General features: G+C 45.1%; 1 long non-coding RNA gene across 1 annotated transcript in view; it reads left to right on the top strand.

Moving 5' to 3' along the window:
- Positions 1–1,417: 1,417 nt before the first annotated feature.
- Positions 1,418–15,034, top strand: part of LOC110358391 (uncharacterized) — an 86,091-nt gene continuing 72,474 nt past the window's right edge. The window contains exon 1 of the long non-coding RNA XR_010470302.1: positions 1,418–1,553. This is a non-coding gene — a long non-coding RNA (uncharacterized LOC110358391). The remainder of the gene's footprint in view (positions 1,554–15,034) is intronic.

Here is a 15,034-nt window from a genome sequence, read left to right as displayed (position 1 = left end):
CTAGGATGGGGGACAAGTAATGGAGATGAGACAGCCCTGACAAGTCTTGTCTGACAACTGATGAGATATGAGATTAGGTGCTGTAATGTAGGGCACAAACAAGACAGGACAATGAACTTTTCCAGCTAAAGAGTCAAAAGTGGGAAACCACAAAGAAGGAAAGCCCTGGTTTGGCACTCTTTGCTTCTGGCATAAAGTAGACTGAACTCATCCTTGCTATAAAGTACATATATATATGCACACAAAGCATGTTATAAGAACTCCAAGGTTGCAAAATTTAGCTCTTCCAAGTTAGACCAAGAGTCAAGGATCCTTCTTGTTTTTTTTTTTAATTTTATCATAATTTCCTATGTCTATCTCCTGGCACAATCTTTAACTTCCTGATGGTGGGCTCAGAAGCACTGCTTGCTTCAGTGTACAGGATCAACACATCCTTCTGCCTAGTCCTGTGCCAAATCTGGCTGCTTGCTCCAATCCTTTTCTCCATGTCCAGCCAGCTTCATTCTCTCATCTTCAACTCTCCTACCTCAAGTTTCAGTTTCCTCATTCAGCAGATCCTTCAATGACTTCCCACTGCAAATTCCCCCCTAGCTGGTTTTGACTAGAACGGTCATTCCCACTTACCACTGTACCACTTTTGTTTTGCCAAAAGTTTCTCTTTCCTGCTGAGTTCTTCCCTTTCATTGTTCCCCATCTTCACTTGTGGTCCTGATCATCTCTCCAGATTAGCTCCATGGGCTGGTCTTCCTCTGGGGCTGCTCATTTTATGTTGGTGTCTGTGAATCTGACCAGTTAGCCCCCATTCTCACATGTAACATGGCTCCTTGTCAGGTTGTTCACTGCCTTTCCCTTAGCCATCAATCTCACAATCAGTCATGGGAAGTGAGGGGCTCTCCCTGGTTCTTTCTCCAGCCTCAGGCTTTTTTTTTGGTCATTCTCTGGCATTCAGTTGTCCTTCCTATTTTTCGGCATACTTTCAATTTCTGTCTCTCAGTCTTACTCATTCCAGTCACCAAGACATGGGAATGTTTGATACAGCCTTGCAAGGGACAGGTCTGCACTTTTAAAGCAGAAAAAACAGTAGGTGAAGGAAAAAATCCATTTTCCCCTTTGCTTGAGGGGGATGAGTTCTCACCACACACCGGTTCCAATGCTGCTCAGAATCCCTGGATTCCTTGTGATTGATACCCGTTTGGGTGAGCTATAGACCCAGGACCCTAGTGTCATGTGGAGTTCATGCAGAAAGGCTGCCTGACACGAGCTTCAACAAAAGGATACACATCTGAATGTTTTCTGCTTGCAGAACCAGACGTGTTGGAGGTAATTGAAGCACCACGTAGCATTAGACTTGCTGTTTCTGAAATGAAAAAGCTCAACCAATTTTAATGCTCTTCCTCCTGCCCTGCCACCCAAAGCCTCTTCTCTGCAGGGAGCAGGCATAGGCCGCCCGTCTCCACTTGGTCCCACAAGCTTGTGTGCGCTGTTCCTTCCTACCCTGTGGCCCTGTTTCTTTTGGACTGGCACAACTGGCTGTCTGCTCATTACCTGAAAATGTAAGCTTTCTCCTCTGTCTCTCTCCTTCCATGTGCAGGTTGGGGTCACGTTATATCTTGTGGCAATTTCGAGGGAAGAACTGGGAAACTGAGGATTCCAGGATGAAGGCTATGGCACTGAATCTAATTTGGGAGGCTGAGACCCAGTCCCAAGTGACACTCAGCACTGAAGATCTATTTGGCATGTTTTTTTTTTCCAGTTATTGCTAAAGAAATTTGGGTATAAAACAATCTTCAAGGCTGATATTTTGGTTGCTGTTAAAGAAATTTGGGTATAAAACAATCTTCAAGGCTGATATTTTGGTTGCTGTTCTTGTTTTTAGTATTTCCAAAAGAAAAATCATTAAATCTTGGTTGAAGTATGAAGAACCACAGTTTTGTCTTTGTCAATTGCAAAAGCTGAAAACTGGGATCAGAGGCATGTTTCATTTATTTTTAGATGTACAGGGCATAATTTAATTGATCAGAAATAGTCATAATCATGTGAGAACTGTTCGCCTTCTGAATCTATGCCAATAACATAGCAAGATGGCACTCAGCACCTTGAGTAAGCTCTCTAAATTGCTCTGAAAAGGTTTTGTAAGTGCGTATCAGTCTTTATTGATTCTATATACAAGCTTAGCTAGAATTCCACTTTATCTGAATGTGGCCCTTCAAGCAGTATCCTGTCTGCCTTTTAGAGATCCTCACATGAACTTAACTTACATGCCAGTTACAAGCTGTAAATTTAATGGAGTTGAGAGTTGAACAAGCTGCTTGCTATCCAGGGCTGAAGAGCTGACTTTTTACCCAGGCGACGGAGATGTAGTGGCTATATTTTCTAACTGATACTTATAAAGTGCCTAATGTGTACGCTGTGACTATTTATCTCCAAAGGCTCCGTAGGGAGCCAACCCAAACTGCTCCTGCTCCCCTGAGCTTTGGCTCTGAAGTTGTACTGTTAGGTGTTATTTTAGGTGGTCTGAATATAGCCCTTGGCAACTGTTTATTATATTAGCAGGTAGCAAAAGCTTGGAATTAACAATGGTACTATGTACAACATGCAGTTTTTACAAGCTTTCAAATTTCCACTATAAACCTAGTACTGCTGTAGTTTAAAAATTTATTTAAAAATGTGCAAAATGACCATACTTTTCAATCAGGCCTTTTGAGTGAGTGGACAAAGAATGAAGACAAGGATGGGGTGCTTGAGTTAGTGTAGCCTGAGAGATAAACAACAGGACAGATGTATCAGATATGACCTGCTTGACAACCAGAATGTTTACCAGGTATCAAGAATGATGAATATACAGCTACCAGTTAGGCTGATCATTTTTATTTATCAGCCAGAAAGCTTACTGTGCTGTTCCATGTCAATAGGTTACTGATGTAACATGAAGTGAGTTTTGTTTTCATACGTGGGTGGTGACATCTCCCACACTCTTCCGAAGAAGCAACAGCAACAACAACAGGAGACAGCTTGAGGATGAAGTGAGCATCAGGGCTGCAAGTGACGGAAAGGTCTGAGCAGGTCTTCGAATCATGAAACTCATTTCTGCTGTGGCAGACAGGTGTGGGACACACAGGTAGCTGTCATGGGAGACCACCCCAAGGAGCAGCACTCTTCTCTCCTATTCAGGGACCCCGCACAACACAAACACCTCTTGAACCAGCCCTGGGAGCTGGCGGCCGAGAGCTGAAAGCAAAGCAGAAACCATCCTTGTGGTGTAGGTGACTGAGTTTCTGTGCCCGGGAAAGTTTCTTGTCTCATGGGTGCAACCTGCACATCACCACTGGCAGGGCTGCAGAAGTCCTTAGGACAAAGGAAGCTCAGAGCACACCTCCCTCTCTCTTGTGTGAAACATCTATACGAACCAGACTTAGAACTTCACTAAAACCAGAGTTATTCAGGTCTGAGGTTTTGCTTTGGGTCCCTCTCAGTGTTGACTTTTTCTTGCATTTGGACTGCCTAGGTCAACACTAGATTTTAAAACCATTGACAGTACTTATTTTTAGTTACATAAAGAGGTGGTTTTAATTTATTTTTAGGAAAACAGATGGTACTAGGATAAGTTTAAAGCTGTCTATCCAGATACTGTCCTTTGGCACTACTACAAACATATCAATGTTCACTGTATTGACTTTTGTCAGCCTTGCTGATGACCTGCTAATAAATGAGCTGCTTCTTCACAAGCTAAAATCTATTTGTTCAGCAAGTAGGGGTGATGGGACTGTTTCCAGCATTTCAGCTCAAAATGAAAGAAGTTTCAGGAATCTCCATTTTAAAAGTCAGTTTTGGTTCCGTTGTGCCTATTATTACTTTACTCTTGTAATTATTGGTACTAGTAATCAGTGGGAGTACTAACACAATAGTGGTATAATCAGTAACACTAGTAGCTTTATTGAAAAACACTAGTTATTTAAGTATTCTATTTTATTTTGAGAGCATCTGGAAGCTCCAGATAGGTTGGGAACCTACTGCATGGGACATTATTTAAACAAAGAGCAAATTTTGATTTCTGCTGAAAAAATCTTGTGAACCTTGCTTAGGCTTTGTTTAGCAAAATCAATAAGCTTGTAACAATCTCTAATTATGATGTTTATTCAACTGGGGCAACATATTTTTCTTAAAAAAGCATCTTGCTGCATTGGAGGCAGGAGAAGTGCCAAGTGGAGGACAAAAATCCAAGCTATACATTTGCAAAATGCTTCTGGCAAGAATGCAAAAGGGTTTCATACAGCCATAGGGTGTGGTGGTGCCAATGGAGTCCTGGCAGATGTGTCCATCAGCTCTGGGGATTTCTGGCCTAGCATCACCCACCTTTGCAGCTGGAGCTGCAGCAGAGCAGGGGGACCCTGAGCTCTCGTCTTTGCTGTCACATGAAGCAGCATCAGGAGGACACTGCTCTGATGCCTCCACCTCCCTGAGCCCTTGGGAACAGGAGAGAAACCTGGCTCTGCTGTCTCAAGTCATCTTCAGCCCTACCTGTTTCCAAGAGCTGCAGGTTAGGACTGGACATTTCCTCATCCTCATTTTTTTCCTGGCCTATAATTAAACAATTGAGAAATGCAGTTTTGTGCTGACTCCAATTTTCTGTAAATTTGACTTAAATTAGTAGAACAGATGTGATGGAAAACTTGTTCTTGAGACATACACAAAATAATGGGACGGGGAAGAGGGGAGCAATGTACCACTCTTTATCTGATGGCTGTGGTTATTGCTCCCTCTGCTTTCTAATGGGACTTGAATGCTTCTCCAGTCACCAGGTCACTGAGCATTTTGGGATGTTTTCTTTCTAACTTCTCACATTCAGGCTGTTCCACTTTGCCCAGAGTGATTAACAGGAACAGTGAAGACTACCTGGATCACTCCATCCCTGCCTGAATGGTCAGTCCCTGGGCCCTGTTTCCTCCCATGGAGCACTGAGCTGTTTCAGAGTGAAGAACATCTCTACCAAAGACTGAGTGAGACCTCCCCATAACTCTCCCAGTACCCTCAGGCTACAGTGCATGTCCTGGCTCCAAACCCTAACACAACACCCAACTGCAGGTCACTCCAGTGCATTCTTTTGATTAGTTTCATTAACTCCCTGCCACTCTGCAAGTGCATTTTGGCTGTTTAAAAACCTTTCACAAGTCTCACTGTGGGTAAGTGCTCAGTCTAGTTTGCTGCCTGGTCTCTCCTCCATTTGTTTTGCCATGTAGTAGCTATGCTTAAGAGACAGCTGATCTAACAAAAGCATTGTCTATCTCTGCTTAAGTGAAGATTAGAGGTCCAGCTATCCCTTACTTGAGTTTATCCTATAGTCTGTTAGAACAATATCAGACTCCTCCTTGAACAAAGGAATTTGAGGTGGGTCTGAGTGTTTTTGTTGACAATCTGACAGTCACTACATGTTCCCTGCTGCAGTCCCATTGCACCAACCTCTACGGTGTCCTGGCAGCCCAAGTCCCTCTGAACTGCCTGCACTGCTGCTTGATACATCAATAAAATTACTTGATTTCTTTAGCTTGAGTTTTATGTACTGGAATCATACCGCTACTCCGAGATGTACTTTTTTTCTGAGACAAATTGTGGAAAATGATAGCAGAGAAATGTCAAATTTAGAAGAAAGTGGGTGGAAACCTTAATTTTGTCACTGCAACTTACGCTTCAGCTGGCACTAAACTGGAGTTTTCAGCTCCCTGTTCCCTCCCTCACCTCCTTCATGGCAGGAGAGTGTGACTGTGCCTAAATATGATGCTGTGACGGGGTCATGGTGAACTCCTCTTCCCACAGTCCAGGTGGAACACAGTGTACGGAAGCACTGTTGCACAAACATGAGCGTTTAACACTTGCAAACATTACACCCAGCTATGGTTACAGGGGAAGGGTTTCCATGATGCATTCCTGGTCTTCTGACATAGTTCCAGCCATTTATATGCATACTGAGGTTGAGGCAGGGGAGTCTGGGTCAGGAGCAGGTGTTTTGGGAAAAGCTGCTTCTGCTCATGGGCCTCACTAACCCCTGCGGGCAGGGAATGCTGAGGCGTGGGGCAGCCCTGTAACCTCAGCTCCTGCTCTGGTCTCTTGTTGCTTGAGAACAATGTTTTGCTCTAAGGCAAAGGTTTTGTGTGTGGTTCGGAGAGAATGTGAAAGTCAATTTGGGAGTATTATATAAGCATAAGCAGTGATATGCCAGGGCTTGTGGTTTGAGAAGAGGATGATGTGAGGAAAGGCTTGGAGCCTGCTGAAAACTGGAAGGCATAGTCATGCCAAGTACATGGATGCCCTGAAAGAGCCACTTGGCCAGCTGCCCTGCTATGGTTTGTGGTGCGGATGCAGGAGCCTGGCTGGTGCCATCGTGTGGGGGTAACCAGCTCCCGGGGAGGTCTGGTGGGTATCCTCTCTGCAAGTCACTCATTCTACATGGCATGAACCAAACCCTAATGTTCTCCAACTATTTAATCGCAAGCCATGCCTTGGGGCCTCTTAGCTCCCTTCTTCCAACATCAGTCCAGGGTGCACTCTGCCTGCCCTTTTTCATTCTCTCCTGAATGGCATGTCTTGTTTCTGTCACCACATGGCAGGCTAAGCTAAGTGTCTCGGTCAATATCGCAACTCAGTTTCTGCCATATAGCCTTGGCAGAGCTGTAAGAGTCACGGTAACAATCCAGACCTCATGGTAAAGCACATGCTATGACCTAGACGTGACACCACTCTATGACGTGCATGGACAAGTCTGGCCACCAGTTATCCATCCTGCCCACTACTTGTGGATCCTCAGCTATGATGTCCATCTACTTTTGCGGACTGAGCTTCAAGACAGAAGTAGACCCATGGAAGGGAATTCAGATGGTCAGTGGTCAATGGTCTAGAAATTGTGTGCTGTGAAGAGAATATGAATGGCAGGGGAGATTTAATGGAAAGAAAACATTATTGGGAAGCAAAGGTGATGATAACAGCCTTCAGATATCTGTAAGACTGATGCATAATGGAAGGAAGCCATCTGTTTTCCACATCCATGGTAGGGAAGATGAGTTGGGATTGAACAGCAGCAAGGAATGTTGAGGTTCGATCAGCAGTGGGGACAGTGAAGCAGAAGGTTGTATGGGGAAACTGTGGATCCCCAACTTTTGGTATAGGTTGGATACTCAGAAGTAAGCAGACAGGGTGACCTTGCTTTGGAGAAAATTAATGGCTGGGCCTGTGATGCTGTGTGGGAAAAATGGCCAACATGACACTGAGTGTGGGGTTTTGTAAGTGTGGGAAGTGACCAGAAGTGGAACCAGGTTGTTGCACTAGAACACGGGGAGCAGATTGACATGCTCACATATAAGAAGTGCTTATTAATAGGGTATGAGTATACCCCCCCAACTTCTCAGAGTCTTTTCCTTCATGTCATTCTTGCACTCTTTACAAGTTTTAGGGACATTACTGCGTCTGTGAAAAAGGCATGTTACAAACCACCATGTGTGGGTACTGAGCTGAATTTCCCCAAAATGTGGGTTGTGTGGACTCCGTGTTTCAGCTTGCTCACACCTACTGAATCAGGGCCAGGAATAAATCAATTAAGATCCAGTGTGGGCAATTTTTTGACCTCATTTATGTAAGATTTGGTGTGGTTAGCTGTAAAGTCCATCTCTTTGTAAGAGCAGAATTTGTCTACTGGGACAGGGATGGAAAGTTTTAGAAGCATTTATCTGCACTTTGGAGCTGAATGAAGTTTGTGAGTAAACAATGCTGTGCTGTGTTTTATTAGTTGTGAACAACAGTGTGAACATCACTATTACAGAAGTTACTGGAGACAGACCTCATGTCAGAATTTCCTCACCTGCCTTAAGTGTTTTACATTAATGTGAAAGGATGTGAGGAAGGAAAAAAACACAGCCAGAATCATCCATTTCCAAGAGGAACACTGAGGAAATAAATATGATTTGATCAATATTAAAAAGCTTTGTTGGCCTTTTCTCTGAGAACTTTTGCCTCCCTCACACTGTGACATGAATTCAGAATTTGGCAGGATGGTGGTCTTGCAGTAGGGATGTACCTTTGTATCTGTGTGCAAATCTGGTGATTGTGAAACTCTCATCCCTTTATAAATAGCTGGCTCACCGAGGCTTTGTGATTTATGATGCATCCACAAAGACTTTGCTCTCTTCCGCCTGGCCACGCTGAGGGGAGCGAGTGAGTGAACAGGAATTCCCCCACAGCCTGACACTGGGAGTGGCCATCGTGCTTCTCTTGCAGTCTCAATGCTCTTGCAAAGTTTAAGCTTTGGGAGAGCTGAGTGAGAGGCCTGGTTAGGGAAACTTGGGCTGAGTGGGCTGGATAGCCAGCCAGTGGGAAGGGATTGAAGAGGAAAGGGAAGTTTAGGAGGAACTGCTGCATGCCTGAAAGGATGGTGAGATTGCAGAGTGGCTGAGGTTGGAAAAAGGGCCACAGAAAGAGGCTTAGGAGCTGGAAGGGAAGGCAAATATGAGCTTTGGGTCTCATTGCTTGAGGAGAATGTGCTTTCTCTCTCTCTCTTCCTTTGATCCATGAAAATAAATTAAATATAAATAAATACATTCCCTAAATATGTGCACAGGAAATTAAAGAGCTAAAACAAGTACAGCTAAAACAAATACCACTCCTGAAGTGGGAGAGATTTTTACTATTTTCTTAAAGGATAACAATATTAATAATCAAAACTCAGTATTTATATAGTGTTGTACTTGGAGAAGATGTATCAGAGCAAGGTAGGTATCATTATTGCTGACCTGAAGATGAAACGGGAGACTCCCCAAAGGTCATTTGGGATGGAATTAATCGCATATAATAATATAGCTTCACCTGAACTTGACGCCTCTGTACCCTTAATTGGCAATGGAGAGGAACTGGTACTTGGTGAGACTGACTCACTTGACCTATTTTAGACAACTCCTTTAAGGTAAGGTGAATCTCACCTTAGAAAGGCTTGTTTCTCTGCAGTGCATGCCAAGGGCAGCCTTCGGGTGAGTATTTCATCTGGAAATGTTGTCTCTATAGAGGTTTACGGTTAGGTGAAACAAACCCCAGGCCTCAGTCAGGACTGGTGCCAAAGACATGGGAAAATGTTACCCTGAGCCTGGGCACTGTGCTGGTCCCAACAGATGGGCTTTGCAGAAGGTGGGTACCTGTCCCCCTGGATGCCATCCAGGAGCAGGGAGGAACATGCTCCACATCAGGCTTTTCCCCAAGAGCACCTCAGATCCAGGCATGCAGGTCCCCTCTCCTGTCTCCCTTCTCCAGCACTCTCTGTCTTGAGCCGCTGCTTTTTCACATGAGACAGTCAAAATCCCAGAACCATCCCATATTTCTTCCCACAGTCAGCTCTGGGTACAAACAGGCTGCCAGGCTGACTTGCTTTCTCTCACACTCCAGACCCCAGCAGTAAGGCATGCAAACTGGGAGTGTAGGAGACCCTGGCAACAGCAACACAGAATGGAATGCTTTCTCCCAAAGAGGGCCCAAGTCTTTTATTTTTCAGTAAGATCTCTGTATCTCTGAGCAATCACCTCTTGGCTAGGGCATTGCCTACCCTGCTAAGCTCAATTCCATCTAAGGGTTCAGAGTGGGGTTCAAACACAGTCACATTGACCTCATGCCTAGTTCAGCAGAATGACCACACCAAGTCAAGACCATTTAGAAGCGTAAAATTTAGCTGCCTTGCTTCAATACAGCTTACAAATATTTGTGCAGTCTACCAGCTTCAGAAATGCCATGACTGGGGAATGGTGCTTGCTTTCCCTCGCTTTCTCTGTATGCATAAAGGGGAAAGGGAAGTGAAGGCCAGTGTGCAGTCTTGCACTCCTTGTTATTCTTACATTTGTTTGATATTTTCCATTAATTCCTGTGCTTAGTGTCTCAGTGCCTTTGTTTTCCTTTCCTCTCTTTCAGGGAGGCTGATGGGGAGAACTATGTTATTATTAGGTTTGGCATTACTTGATTAATTTTTTCTTCTCTGCCTCTGTGTGATTGGGATTTGTTTTTTTCCTGCCTCTGCATTGTAATGTTGTATTTGTTTTTCCAGTCAGCACCTTGCTGTGCAGTTGCTTGAAGGAGAAGTAGAGCAGGCACGTTCCTTAGCTTTTTAGTTCCCCTTCGTGTGTTATCAACCTGGCCTGCCTCTGTCTTTTGGCCTTCTCCTTCTCCTACATGCCCTTTGGATACACATGAACTAGTCCCCCCTCAAGGACTGTGTTGTTGTTAAGGTTTTTGAGTCAGATTGGAATGACTAAAAATAATGCTTGCTGGGAGAATTGTTCATCTGAGAAATGCCAACAAGTGCTACCACCAGCACCCCACAGCAGTTTGTAAGTACCGGAAACAGCTTTGATGCTGGCGAGGCAAAGAAATCTGTGACATTTTTTCATTATTCACTCCAGCTGAAATGATTTATGAGCAACCATAACCAGCTAGAAGCTGTATTTTAGGGGTTAAACAAATGAAATTTCCCAGTTCAATTCCCGGAGTTGCAGCTTTGGTCTTGTGGGGCTTGAGAGGAGTGCTTCTGCCAGCATCTCCCACACCCACCGAGAAGCATGACCACTCCAGCTTCACCCGAAACTGACTTTTTCAGCTCCACATTCATTTCACACTGCAGAACAACATGTTTCCTCTGCCAGCCCAGCCCTTGGGTCTTTGTTCATCCAGACTTCCACTGGTGGTGATATGAGTCTCTTTGCATAGAGAGTGAGTGATAGAGCCTCCCACTTGCAAACCTCTCTGTGGATCGGTGCCAGCCTCCTTCATAAATCACATCTCTCCTCCTCCTCACCCCGGCAAAGCAGCCTCCCTTCAGACTACTTGAGTGCTGCTGGGGGATGAGCCTGCCCTGAGCATCTGAACAAGTTGCATCAGTGCTGATACAGCCCCACTCGTCATCAGCCGCAGGGCCCTGCCGAGGTCGGCTGCCTCCGGGCACTCCGAGCTCTGTGCTGTCTAGACCAGCTCTGAGCAGAGGCAGGACAGAGGGGGAAGAAATTATTGCCACTGGAGCAAAACTTCCTGGATTTGCAAATGCATCTGCCTACTCATCTGACCCTAATCACCATAACATCTGTATAATTAAATCCTATTTCTAACTTATCTTTTTCTCAGCCCACCTTAAACTCCTTGCCCTGCTTGATTTCTCTTCTTTGCCTATCGGTTATCATTTGGCTCTCTAACGTATCTGGGAATCCAGTTTTCAGGAGGTGAAGTGTGCATTGTCCCCTGAAGGGAAGGAGCTCTGGGAGGCAGGACGGCAGCCAGCTCTTTCCTGGCAGTCATGGGAATGCCAACGTGGAGCTGCCAGTCGGTGGGTGGGCGTAGCGCAGCTGTTCCTTAGACTGGGTCCAGCCCATTCACAAATCTGGGTGATGGGAGGAGGCTGAGGGTGACCAGTTCTCCCTCTGTGCCACAGTCAAACCCCATCTCTTCCTCTGGCTCCTTTCTGATAACAAGCTGGCATCTGTGCTTTGGTGCATCAGAGAGATACAAAGCCAAAGCAAATAACAATTTTCAGAAAAAGTTCTTTGCATGGTGAGCATGAGAATCACAGATTTCTATCCCATTTGTCCCAAGCTGTGTGTGTCAGATGTGGTTTCCATATGGCATCTATATCTCTCAGTACACCCACACTAGATATATGCATTGGTATACCAGTGGCGGTGCTGAGCCACAGATAAATGTTTAGCATTCCTTAGTCAACTGGAAACTCTTTGTGTGTACGGCGTGTGTGTGGGGGTGAAGCCCAAGGAATATAAAAACAGGCATATGGCATTTTTTAACTCATCACACGGATAAAAAGGAGAAATAAATATAAGGCAACACTCTAAAATAACATCAATGTCTTTGAAGTAAATCCATTACTGAGAAAAAAACAAAGTGAAGGCTGCTGCATCAGCCTATAACTCCAAGCCCGGCACCTTGGCCCTGTATTATTTGGTGCTCCATGTATGCCAAGATTTCAGACTCTTCTCCCTCAAATGGTGGCTCTCAGACCTGCAGGTTTTCCCGCCACACTGGCATGCCCATGGCTTGAACAGCCCAAAATGCACTTTATCATCCTTCCCAAACACATGAATGTCTTTTATTCGTTTTACTGAACTGGGGTGGTACTGAGTTGAACACAAGACTGGCACTTTTGCCTTTGGCAAGATGCCTGCTGCCTACATGCTGTAGACCTGAATCAGTTGTCTAAACCCAAACACCTAGTACCATCCGAGGCACCCTCAGGTGCCTGGCATGGCCTCTGGTTGCCTCTCTAGAAAGGTATGGCTGTCCCTGTGCTCATGCCTCAGATGCTGTAGGCAGCTGGAAGTAGCACCATTCACCTGTGCTTAGGCAAATGAATTGGGCTCTCAGCCTTGAAATAGCAGCTTGAGCTAGTGGAGAGGCTGAAGTTCATCAGAAAACTGCTCCACTGAAGTGATGATCCATGAGTATTTTTACCAAAGGCTTTCAATGCAAACAGGAAGGCAGGCAGCCACTGAAGAGGCAGGATTGGTCCCTTACATAACATGCTTAAGTGTGAGTTTTTCCATATCACACATGAAATTCTGGATAGACGTGCTGGTAGTCACAGCATTGCAGAACTGCCTCCTCTGCCTGGAGATACCCCCTTCCTCTCCCCACTTGGAGATCCTTTCAAACATGTCTTAGGGAGATTTCTCATGGTGTGGTCTTGAATCAAGTGGAGTGGAATGTGGGGAAATCCCATTCTTCTCCAGCATGGAAGGAACTGGGAGGGACTTCTTATAAATAGTGAAGGGGAAGTAGCCTGAGAAAGGGCAGGGGTATTCCAAGGTGAGAACATCCCTGCAGGGTTTGTGGGACTCCCAATTTGTCATGGTGGTGTCACTGGCTGCAGGTACCCTGGCACCGTTGAACGGGTGCTGAGGCATCTGCAGCCAGCGCCACCGCCAGCAAACAGCAGCAGGGTCAAGCTTCCTTGCTTGGTGGTCGTACAATGAATGGCAGGGTCTGGGAAGTGCTCTTCTCACCAATGCAATAGCAATACTTGCTAAAATGGGCCATTGTGAGGCATAGATGACACTGTGCAGAGCAAATTTGAGGACCAGCTGTATATTTTTGGGAAGTGAAACTTGGCCTGTGGGAGACTCATGCCTTTTGGAAGGAGGATCTTCAGCCTGGGTATTTCCCTTGAAGGGGAAACAATTGTCTTTTCTGAGCTTCTTCTGCTCCTGAGTGCCCAAAGACCTTTGTCTTATGCTACTCCAGGGAGCACTTGGGCCAGCTCAGGTTTTACTGTCTGAGAGCTAGCAGGGAGAAGATCCCTTTGAACAACAGCATTTTATCCTAGGAAGTATTAAATTCATTTTATTCCTTTGGGACAGGCAAGGCTGTTGGTGTTTGTTCAATGGATTTGAAATAGCAAAGGGAAACCTTTTGCCCTGGAATTGTTTTTCTAGGCAGAGAGTTTGAGGTTCAGATATGGGATGCCCATGTGAGGGAACAGGCAACCCATGTAATAAAGCATGGGCCTATGTTATGATAAATGCAAAGTGATTAAGAGGTGAGAGAGAAAGAGGAAATAGACCCTGGCACCTGTCTTTATTTATTTTGAAACACCTTGGGAAAAAAATAAATAGACAATAAGAGACAAGTGATTTGGCTGTCTTGGGGGAAACAGGAGTTCATTGCTCGCTGAGGGTCTGTTGCTGGGCAGGGTGCCCAAACCTGCATGCCTTCTACCATCTGAGCAGGGTTGTAAGCTCCTAGAAGCTTGCAGACCAGGGCAGATTTGCTTGTCATGTGTGTTGAAAATTGGAGGGGAAAAGAAATAACGCATGAGAAACGAAGGATGCATGGGTGAGCTTGGGCCCTGATGTCAGCGAAACCCTTGGGGCCAGGGTGCGTTGGCCCTGGCTGGCCATAAAGGCTCAAGTTGGGCAGGGCTAGCCATATGGGAGTTGCTAATGCTGTTGGTGCATGTGTTCTCCCCCCAGCTGGCCCCTGTGCAGTTCAGACTACCAGAATCCCTACTTGGGCTGGCGCAGTGCTGTGCCTGGGAGGAGGAAATTTTAAATGGCAGTGTGGTCACATAACCAGGAGCAGATGACTGTGTGTGGGTGTGATCACACAGCACCGCAAAAGCAGACTTAATATGGAAACATGTCCACCTCTTCATTCAGGGCTGTGTTGCAAAGGCAGCAGTGAGGTACGGGGCTTGGGGTTCATATATGGTTGTTGGGAGAAGTACAGCGCATGAGGTTGGAGACAACCCTACTGTTGTTTGAGTGACAGCACTGCTTATCTGCAGCCACACAGCATGTTGCATGTCATTTGGAGTGGTCCTGCTACAACAGGGTGGCCACACCCTGGTCAGGGAGTGGGAAGGACCCTCAGCGAACCTACAACCAGAGTATGCAATTATTAACAAAACCAGTTTTCTTTGGTTAAAGAAATCAGCAACAATACTTTAAAACTTCAAATGCAAAGTACTGAAACCTTAACTAACTGTTGTTACTCTGTAAAACAACATGACTTCAGATGCATCGGCGGGTTGATTGTACCATATGGACCTCTTTACTGGTGAAATGTCTAAAAGCTTTTTCTCTTTTTGTGGTATGTGACTTGGTCCATTGCAAGCAGCTAAAACATTTAAAAAACTCCTTAGCTCACAATGAAACAGAATTCAATCAGATGACTTTTCAAATGCCATTGGCAAAACGTGCCAGTTCAAGTGATAATATGCTGGTGGTGACTTGATCTTGGGTCTGAGCCCACAGGTTCCATTCTCTAGTTTTGTGTGAAAAATTAGATGCTTCCTTTTTTTTTTTATAATATGTAAACCAGACCAGGTTCATTCAGTAAGTGTGAAAACTTTGGTGAAGCCATGGGGAAACTTGCTTTTGAAGTTTTTATTTAGTAAGGATGGACTAAGCAATGTTCCCTCATGAAGGCTATGGAATGCAATCTAAACTTTAATGTATCCTGAAATGTTTTCTTGAAGGGTATGATCTTTGCAAAAATGTGATGCTGACAACTTGGT

Source organism: Columba livia, chromosome 1, assembly GCF_036013475.1.
Source record: "Columba livia isolate bColLiv1 breed racing homer chromosome 1, bColLiv1.pat.W.v2, whole genome shotgun sequence".
Classification (NCBI taxonomy): domain Eukaryota; kingdom Metazoa; phylum Chordata; class Aves; order Columbiformes; family Columbidae; genus Columba; species Columba livia.
This window is presented reverse-complemented; position numbering and strand designations above follow the sequence as displayed.